The 10,223-nt window shown below is 44.6% G+C and overlaps 1 pseudogene; it reads left to right on the top strand.

The window, feature by feature from the left end:
• The first annotated feature begins 7,428 nt into the window (after positions 1–7,428).
• Positions 7,429–9,430, top strand: LOC117150010 (annotated as a pseudogene).
• The last annotated feature ends 793 nt before the right edge of the window (positions 9,431–10,223 follow it).

The raw sequence follows: 10,223 nt of genomic DNA, 5'->3' as shown, positions 1-10,223 counted from the left end.
TGGCGCGAATGCAAAGCAGAAGGCTAAAAAAAAGAATTCACGATGCAGAGAAAGGCAACACTTTCTATCATTCCAAAAGCAGCCAGCTAAAAGCGGAATATATATTCCGTCTGATTGCACTGAGATGCTGGGGTCCGTGGCGCAAACAAATTCGAACGCTCAATTGGCAGAGGTCGAATGCAGCCCCTAGTTGGTTGACAGACAGCTCGTAGTTTGTTTGTCGGCTGAGCAATGGGCGAAACCAACCCGGCGTATACGTAATGGGCTTATTGATGAGCGAAAGTAAGCCCAGGCCCTTTCCATTTTTGATTCGCCATTCCCCAGCTCCACCATAATAGCACAGTCATCTGTGCGGTCATTTTCATTAGCTGGCATCACGCGGTGGATGCAATAGCCACAACAAACAGCAGCTTCCCTCCCCCTCTCCAATTGAGTGAGCTTTGTCCAAGGATACCCACCTGACTGCAGTTAATTTGCTGATGCCCAAGCTGTTGACTGTTTGCTGCTAGCTCAGCTCCTGTTTTTGGCATCCGACTGCAGTCAAAACCAATTATGAGGCCTCCAGCGAAGGTGCATGCAACATGGAATATTCTGGAGTGCGGATTGGGCCAGTAGAGCAAAATATCTCCACATTTTTGTTGAACCTTTAGAAAGAAAGCTTACTCTTATTTTTATCGCCTTGTATTGCTTTTATTACTACGAATAACTAATTAGTTTATCATTACTGATTGCACTTTTCTGGTCTTCCGCAAACACAAACTTGATCAACGCAGGTAAATTGGTGATTTTTGGTACACAGCAAAACACCAGTTCTCATTATCGTTTTACCCTTCAGAGCCAGCTGACATTCCAAACGGCCTCTACAAAAACTACCAGCTGACAAAATTGCTTCACATATAAATACTATAAGGCAAAGTAAGCTGGCTTCTTTTTTATGACATTTCGATGGCATTGTGATGTGAATAAGAACTAAACTATAATTGCTCTGGGCTTAAATAGTAAACGGCTTAACTATTTAAGCGTTGCAAATGTGATTTATTCCGCTTCTTGCAAACTTTTCAACGAATGTAATATACTCTTTTGTTATTTTTAGTACTATATTAACTGAATATATCAGCAGAAATCTCAATAACACATTCCCCGAAAGTCCAAGGAGTAGAAATGAGCTTCGTATACGTGTACAAAATGCCTTTCTACATGCAGAACGTGATGTCAACAGCAGTTTTGCATCGACTTCGATAAATGCCAGTAGGGTTACAAAAGGAATAAAATACCATTATCTTTTTGTTTTTGCATGTGCCAGCGTTTACTGAACGTGATTTGAGTTATTTATCGCGCATATATTTTCTTGCCATCGACATCTAAGAAGAATTTTTACTTTTATTCCAAAGGTGCAAATTCCCACGGGCTCCTGATGCTCAGAAAGAAAATTTTTACACGCCTACATGTGCAAATAATATTTCGATCATATTGAATAAAATGAAATAAAACTAACAAATTTAGCAAGAAAATATTAACATAAGTTTCATTCAAATTTGCCTCTGAATTATTTTTTTAAAGCAAAGCAGCCAATACCTGAAATATCATCACACTTCGAACAAAACACAAGCAGTGACAATTATTAGTAGTGCGTTTTGATTTTGAATAAGCCTGAAATTTTTTAATGAAATAACAAGAACTCAATATTTTGGAGACCAACTAAAGGTAAGGAAATTAACACTTAAAAGCAAGTACTATGTATATGTAAAGTTGAGTATGGCCAAGAACAGAGTTTCCTTCCTTTTACCAGAAGATTTACAACGAAAAATTGTACCTCCCGAGTTTAATATCGACACATTGATTGAAGTCCCGACATTTGCATTCGCTGTACATTTTATTGACTTTCATTCCCATAGCATGGTACCCAGCTTTTCCAGCTTTCCCAGTTTTCCATCAATGTTAATTGACCTAGAGTTGGGGGTGTGGCAAATGCTTGAATTTGCCCCGAAATTTCAGTGCAGAAATCATTTAATGGAAAAGTTTACTACAATTGAATCAACACCCACAGTCTATTTTCCCTGATGCATTTGTTGGTCCTGCTGCTTCAGTCGCTCCTTTTTCATTTAATGGAAGCAAAAAGTCAAATTGAATTTCATTTGAAAATTTCCACTCTTAAACTCAGTCCAAAAAATCCAAACCGAACGACCATCTATCAATTCCAGCTGACCCAACAGTTTCCGAAATTGCCAGCCTTCAATTAGCTCCATAAAGTTTAATTTTCAATTTATGCATTTTTATACTGCACTACCAGCAGCAAAAAATTGGGCAAAATGCAATATAAAATTGCGACTAAGAGGAGTAAGCGCCAGAGTAAATATTCATAATCGTTGCAATGGCTTCCGAGTTGCCAACGGTTGGCATCCAGCCAATGATATTGAATAGCAAGAACTCCAGATATGAAAACGGCTTAGGCGCAGACTGAACTTGTTGCCAGTTGTCTAATGCTCACTGAAAGAAAATTCGATTGAATTCAATTACGAACTGGGGATATTCTAAAAGGATATATTAAGAACCCCCTTCCTTTTCTACTAACAAGACTGACTACATGACATGGGAGTATAATCGGAAAAGGCGTATGCTTCAGGCGAGCTAAAGGGTAAACAGGATTCTGAGTTTCACCATCACTTCCTTGGTGCAGACAATAAAGAAGCTGCAGTTACTCTATAATTACCGGCTTCGGTCGGAAAAGGCATTTCATGCCGTGCCTTCTGTGCACGAGCAAAAGAATGCACCGGGAATGAAGTGAGAAGAGGCAGCAGCGGAAAGGCAATTGTTTCAATTGTGTCAGACACATTGCCTTCCAGCACCCACTCCGCACTCGACCGCTTTCGCAATTATGCCAGGACCAAGGATCCCAGGACCTCGCACCAGCACTCCGCCGAACTGGGAACTGCTAGCGCTGCAGTACGTCTTGTTTTTGCACACAGCAGCATTGCACACACATATCTGTTTATTGTGTCTCCGAGTACACATAACTTCGGTATTTGCGTATTATAATTTGCAAAATTCAACTGCCAGCTCCGAGTGAGCCAAAAGCTACCGAAAAGTAGTACGAGAGCAAAGGCAACCGACTTGCGGTGGGCGTGGCTCAGAAAACAATTAATAACGAGAAGATACAATGACAAAATGAATTATGTTGTTATTCCTCTTGCACAAACAGCCGCACACGTGCAGCCTGTTCTAGGAAGACAATTGTAAGGACATTTTTTATCTGAATGAAGCAAGTGGGACTTGTGTTCTTTCGGGAGTGCAAAGGCACACGGATACTAAGTGCGAGAGCAGAGTTTTAATCTATTCGTCCAAATTCCTAGTCAGTTTAAAATTTTCCCAAGTTACCTTCTTAATTAAGCAAAATATATTTTCAAACTTAAATAACGAAATATACACCATTATTTTGCCGTATCTTTGCTTATTTTTCCTCCTTAATTTGCTTTCGATGCAAGATTAGATAACCCATGCTTTACTGCACAAAGCCAAGCACTCGGTGCACTCGTACATGACGTATACGCCCTGTGGCAAAGCGTCATCGATGATGTTTGCAATTGTGCAAAAAATAAGAGCATGATTGTGGCACTTCTACCGCTTTCCCTCCTATATATATGTAAATATAAAAATCCAGATCCCAGCTGGCCCAGCATACCGATGTATTCCTGTTTTGCCCATTTCGTGGCTGCCACTGACGGATATGATAAAGCTTCGATTATTCCATAGCCTCTATGGCAGTGTGCACACGTACATATGTACGTGTGGGGAAAAGGGCGACCAGCAGACAACAATTGTTAGACGCTACAATGAACTCTGATGCGATTGATTGAAAGTCACTGGGAGAGATAAATACCATTGGTTTATGCTGTCATCTGCAGGAGGAAAGCTCTTTACCCCACCGTGCTTAGCCTTTCGATCCCGAATTGGTTAGGCGTCGTCCTCTGCCACGTCAACAAGTTGAGGACAAACAATTTAAATTACAAAGCAAACTCAATAAAATGTTAAAAACTTTTGGCCATGAGCAAGACATTCCGGCTACCGAATTGTTTAGTTTCCAGTCCTTGACATGCATAAGTTATTCCTTAGATGCAGGCGAGTTGAGCAATATAGGAAGAGGAAGCCAAAGTTTTATAAGAAAAACAAATCGAGTCGCTTATTATAAGCCTGTAAACAGATTTTATGAGCCTCTCAGGCGGGAAGGACCCAAAGTGCAGTGGAGTCGTCTGTCGAGTCCCGCCATCGATTGTGGACCTTCATCCCTTCCGCCAGTTTTCAATTTATTAAAATGACCATCAAAAATCGTTTGTGTGCGAAAGTTTGCGCTTATCCCGAAACACTTCTGGACAGTTCAAACTTCGCTTTCCCCAATTCTTTTTCAAATTTGGCGGCAAGCGATGACTGCGTTAAGACAAAACTTTCGATCGAACAAAAGGTTTTCGGGATGTGTCGACTATGATTGCCTCGAAACGCACTGCATCCATGAGTCTGAACTGTTTTCATTCACTCAGACAGCATAATTTTGATGCGTAACTTTTTCCCCTGTTCTCCAAGAATAAAGTGGAAAGTTGTTATCCCCTTCGGTACATTTCTATGCCAAAGCCGTCACACACGCCATGTTTAACCCAGTGTGACCTTTTCCACCTGACTTCCCCAGAAGCCAACGCGCAGAATTCGCCGAACTAATAATACAAAGCACGTACGACCCGATCAAGCGACCTAACCTAAATACCGAAATGCCCTTTATAATGCGCTCCGGCTCATGTGAGCGGGCCAGACAGCGGCGGTGGAGAAGGTGGAACCCGTGGGGCTGGGTATGATGGGATGTTGGATAGCTGGGTGTTCACGGTCAGGGCTGGAGTGTTAAAAACCAGACCAGCCGTTTCGGCTAATCCAAAGTGTGCAGCCAACTGCAAAGCCGTGGAACCTGAAGGGAATGTGCGGCTAGCCAGGAAGCCTGCATCCCAGACCACACCAAACAGCCATGCAGTTGCATCAGGATAAGACATCAGTTCCTTGTATGGTACACCTGTCTGTTCTAGAATGGTTTGTCATCTTCGTAGCAGCCATCACATACTGTGAACTTAATATCATAACACCAGACATATTACATATGCTAGAAATTAATTTGTAACGAATTTAAGTTATTGTATATTTGTTGCTTTGAGCGCTCCCGGCTTACTTGCCCTTAACCATTACCTTTTATTTAGACCTTTCTATAAGTAATAATTTTCTGTTCACCCTTTTTTTGTGGGGACCAATCGACTAATAAACTTTTCAAGAAAATCCCCTTAAAATCTTCCTTTCAACTTCAGGAAGATTATGACCATCACTTTAAGTTAAGAAAGCAGCACGTTTTTTACCGTACAGCAAGGAGTATCTGTTCATCCGGCAAACGTGTGTAAATGGATTCAATTTATTCAACTGCTTTCATGTAAAATATTTTCGATAAGGCTGAATAAATATGTTTTAGCATAACACATTCTTGATATGATAAAGTATGAAATCTAAGTATGAAATCATTTTTCAGCAATAATGAGTATTATGCTGTCGAGATTCCCGACTAAAGTTTCCTTTCTTGTCTTAATTAAACTTTGTGCCGTGCCATTACCCTTTTATACTTAGCTCAGTGCCCCTTTCGATCCATTTACCGCCCCATCCGTCCGCCTTCCTGTTGCGTGCCAAGTTTTTGTGGTTAATTATCGATTAGAGGGGTCGCGAGGGGAAGGGGGAAAATCGCGGCTGGGAAGGTCCTTAGCTGGGTCGAATTCAAAAAGACAAGTTAATTGAAGTGCAAAGACTTTTAAGAGAACATTGTTAGGGAGAGTTGACACAAAAGCCGAGCATCAACGGCTTAATAAGCAGCCAGCTGTTTCCCAGCTATTATGCTCGGAGTTATTGTCCCATTAAGTTTCCTCGAACAATGTAATTATCAATGGAGCATGGAACTCCACCTGATTTATTGTCTGCGTCATATACTGATACTTATATATATGTACGAACGAAACGAAACAAATGATTACCGTTTGCCTAATTTATTGGATTTCTTCGCGGGCTCAACACGAAAATGGACTGACAGAGGTCAGTTTCCCAGCCCAGCCTGTATCCTTTGCCTTTTTTCGGGTCATTTATTAATTGCGCTCCAAATGCGTGTGCTAATCTCTTCATTATGCGATTTCATAATGGATTACATTCGAATAAATGTGCCTCATTTGCCGTCTCCAGTCAGCTGCTAATTTTCTTTAATTTCGTTGCCATTTTCCTAATGATGCGTGGCCCCGTCTTGGCCCAGTCCAATTTCCCGCCCCACCCCCAACTTTCCTCGGTCACGTTAATAGGTCAGTGTTCTCTTGTAATATTAATGTCTGCTAATTTTAGGCGGCTGTTGTAATTAAATCACATGCATCAGTTTCGGCGAGGGTGTGCGTGGGTGGGCTCCATTAGATAATCGATACGGTTCTCATTCACATCGCGTATTTAATTGAATATACTCCCCATTGGCTGCAATCAGAATCTGCGCAGCTAAGTAAATTATAAATGAATTATACTTTGAATATAGGAACACTTATAAGAATACTTGGCATTTTAAGAACATATGGCGTTAATAATTTGTATCTTCTGGACATTGGCAAGCACGAAATATTTGTTGTCTTAAACTTTTGCTGTAACCATCATGTTCCTCGGTTGTATTTTAATTCTGGCCAGCATGAAACAAATAGGAATAATAGCTGAAAATAATCAAATTGCGCCATGTGTTGTCGCAGGCTAATAGCAAAATTTGCTCTGAACTCCAGACTCTGACACTTTTCCAGGTAATTAAAACACAAATATTAGCGAATGGATCGGGATGTAACCGCCCACCTATAGAGCCCATTTTGCAATTTAAATTTTCATGAACAAGCACCGCCAGTTGTCTTCAATCTCTGGTCCCCCGCACCGCCCCACTCGATCCTGTTCGTCCTTAGCTGCAAGGCTCGCCTTACGTTGCCTTAACAGTTTTCAATTTTCCGACGCTTGTAAGCGCAGCTGACAGCGACTAGCGAACGATACTCCACCGAAGAGCTTATGTTTCTTGGATCGGGTGAATCGGGGTCTCTGGTAGGGAGAGGAGGAGGGAAAGCCATTCCACTTTGGCTTTTATTGTATTTCGGTCCTGTCGTCGCACATTTTTACGACTATTTAAATGGTTTTCCCTTTTCGGCTACAAATTGTCGACCAGGTAAGTGTTCATTGGATATGGACAGAGTTGAAGTGAAGGGTTGGTTTGCCCTAATTCAATGTCTTAGAAAGGATACGCTCTATCAGAAAACCAATTGGCCATACTTTTTAGATAAATGCGACAAACACTGCTAACTATCTGTGAATAGGAAAATATTGAATTTTGACTCCTTTTAGATCATTCGAGAAACCCAGCAGGCTGAAATACTGTGGATCTACTTGTCATCAGCATTTGGCATTTCAGTTCTCCATATTACATTTGACCGCTCTAGCCTCAACATCGCTTTCCGATTCATAGCCAAATATCAGTGAGTGGGATTAACGCACCACCTTCATTCCATTTAACCCATTCTCCAATCCTCCCACAGGTCAACTGGTCAACATGATGCGCATGTTCCGTTACACCAACACAGTGCAGCGTACTGCAAGGATCAGTCACGGCCTGTGGTCCGTAGCTATGCCAAGGATGTTAAGTTCGGACCGGAGGCGAGGGCCATGATGCTGCAGGGATGGACGTGCTGGCGGATGCCGTGGCCGTGACCATGGGACCAAAGGGACGCAACGTAATCATCGAGCAGAGCTGGGGATCGCCGAAGATTACGAAGGACGGCGTGACGGTGGCCAAGTCGATTGCACTCAAGGACAAGTTCCAGAACATCGGCGCCAAGCTGGTGCAGGATGTGGCCAACAACACAAACGAGGAGCGGGTGATGGCACCACCACGGCCACCGTTCTGGCCCGCGCCATTGCCAAGGAGGGATTGAGAAGATTTCACGGGGTGCCAGTCCGGTGGAGATCCGCCGCGGAGTGATGCTGGCCATCGAGGCGGTCAAGGACAACCTTCGCCGGTTGTCCCGACCAGTTAACACGCCCGAAGAGATCTGCCAGGTGGCGACGATCTCTGCGAACGGCGACAAGTCGGTAGGAAACCTCATCAGCGAGGCCATCAAGAAGGTGGGTCGAGACGGCGTTATCACTGTCAAGGATGGCAAGACCCTTTGCGACGAACTGGAGGTGATCGAGGGCATGAAATTTGACCGTGGTTACATTTCACCGTACTTCATTAACACCTCCAAGGGAGCAAAGGTGGAGTTCCAGGATGCGCTTCTCCTCTTTGTGAGAAGAAAATCAAGTCGGCACCCAGCATCGTGCCTGCCCTGGAGTTGGCCAACGCGCAGCGCAAGCCCTTGGTCATTATCGCTGAGGATTTGGAGGCGGAGGCACTCAGCACCCTGGTGGTGAACCGCCTGAAGGTGGGCCTCCAAGTGTGCGCGGTGAAGGCGCCCGGATTTGGAGACAATCGCAAGGAGAATCTGAAGGACATGGCCGTGGCCACCGGTGGCATCGTGTTCGGAGACGAGGCCAATATGGTACGGCTCGAGGATATCAAGATGAGTGATTTTGGACGTGTCGGCGAGGTAGTTGTCTCAAAGGACGACACAATGCTGCTCAAGGGCAAGGACAGAAGGCGGATGTGGAGAAAAGGGTCGAGGGTCTGCGCGAGGCCATCAAGGAGTCGACTTCCTCCTACGAGAAGGAGAAGATGCAGGAGCGTTTGGCGCGCCTCTCCTCCGGTGTGGCCTTGCTGCGAGTGGGCGGTTCCAGCGACGTGGAGGTCAGCGAGAAGAAGGATCGAGTCATCGATGCCCTGAATGCCACCCGTGCTGCCGTGGAGGAGGGAATCGTGCCCGGTGGCGGCACCGCCCTGCTGCGTTGCATCCAGAAGCTGAACGACTTGAAGGGCGCCAACGAGGACCAAAACATGGGCATCGAGATCATCCGGCGTGCGCTGCGCATGCCCTGTCTCACGATTGCCAAGAATGCTGGCGTAGATGGTGCAATGGTGGTGGCCAAGGTGGAGATCCTCGACGGTGACTATGGCTACGATGCCCTGAAGGCGAGTACGGCAACATGATTGAGCGCGGTATCATCGATCCCACCAAGGTGGTGCGCACCGCCATCTCGGACGCAGCCGGAGTCGCCTCTCTTCTGACCACTGCCGAGGCTGTAGTTACGGAGTTGCCGTTGGAGGAGGCCGCCGCTGCTGGAGCGGCAGCTGGATTAGGTGCTCTTGCGGCATGGGCATGGGCGGTATGGGCATGTAATCCTTAATGAATTCCTTACCACGATTTCATATTCTTACCTAAATTCAAAACACGGAAACGCTCATGGTTTGCCACTTTCTAGCCGAGCGGTTGCATTACCCTTTTACAATATAATTGATGTTAAATATATGTGAAATAAGGAATATACTATTTGGTGTTAATTTCATTATATTCTCCATAATCAGTGGAATTGACAGGAAGAATTATAAACTCCTTACATCTGTCTGCAAAAAGCATGCCGGTGTTGGATTTGAAATCACTGATTGTTAATGCTTCCTCTCGTGGTTTTTGTGGCTCCATTTCTCAATGCCTTTCCCCAGTTGTTTGTTACTTTGCAGCGCCCTGGCCACTGACAGTCTGCTGTCCTGGAAGTGCTCTTTTACACATGTCCTTTGCTGTGTTTTGTCACAGTTGCCCTGTTGTGCCAGCCACTTGGTGCAGTTTTTGTCGTGTGCCGGGCCCTTCCGTTTTTGCATTTCGCTATGAAATATGAAGCAGTCAGGACAGTGGAGTACGCTTTCGGGCTTTTCTAATTGTGCTGGGTTAGCGGAGGGTGGTGCTAAGGGGGCACAGGATGAGGGCAGAAATAATAAACCGCCACTTGACTTTCATGCATTTGCTGCTTAACTTTGCGACATTTATAATGGCATTCGTTGTGTCCTTCGGGCGGAAAGAAATCTGCTTGGATAGTTTCCACTTGGCCTTGCACTAAGCGTATGCAGCCTCTTCAGCCTCATTCCATTCCGTGCCCCATCCCCATCCCCATTATCATGCTCATGCTCATCCTCATCCTTGGGCTCATCGTCGGAAAGCGGCTAAGAAAATCGCTTGGGCCCGCGGGCCAAGTGGGTAACAGAGCGTATACTGAAACCTCGTTGC

This window comes from Drosophila mauritiana, unplaced genomic scaffold (genome assembly GCF_004382145.1).
Source record: "Drosophila mauritiana strain mau12 unplaced genomic scaffold, ASM438214v1 Y_149, whole genome shotgun sequence".
NCBI lineage: Eukaryota > Metazoa > Arthropoda > Insecta > Diptera > Drosophilidae > Drosophila > Drosophila mauritiana.
The sequence above is the reverse complement of the archived record's forward strand: the minus strand, read 5'-3'. Positions and strand labels throughout refer to the sequence as shown.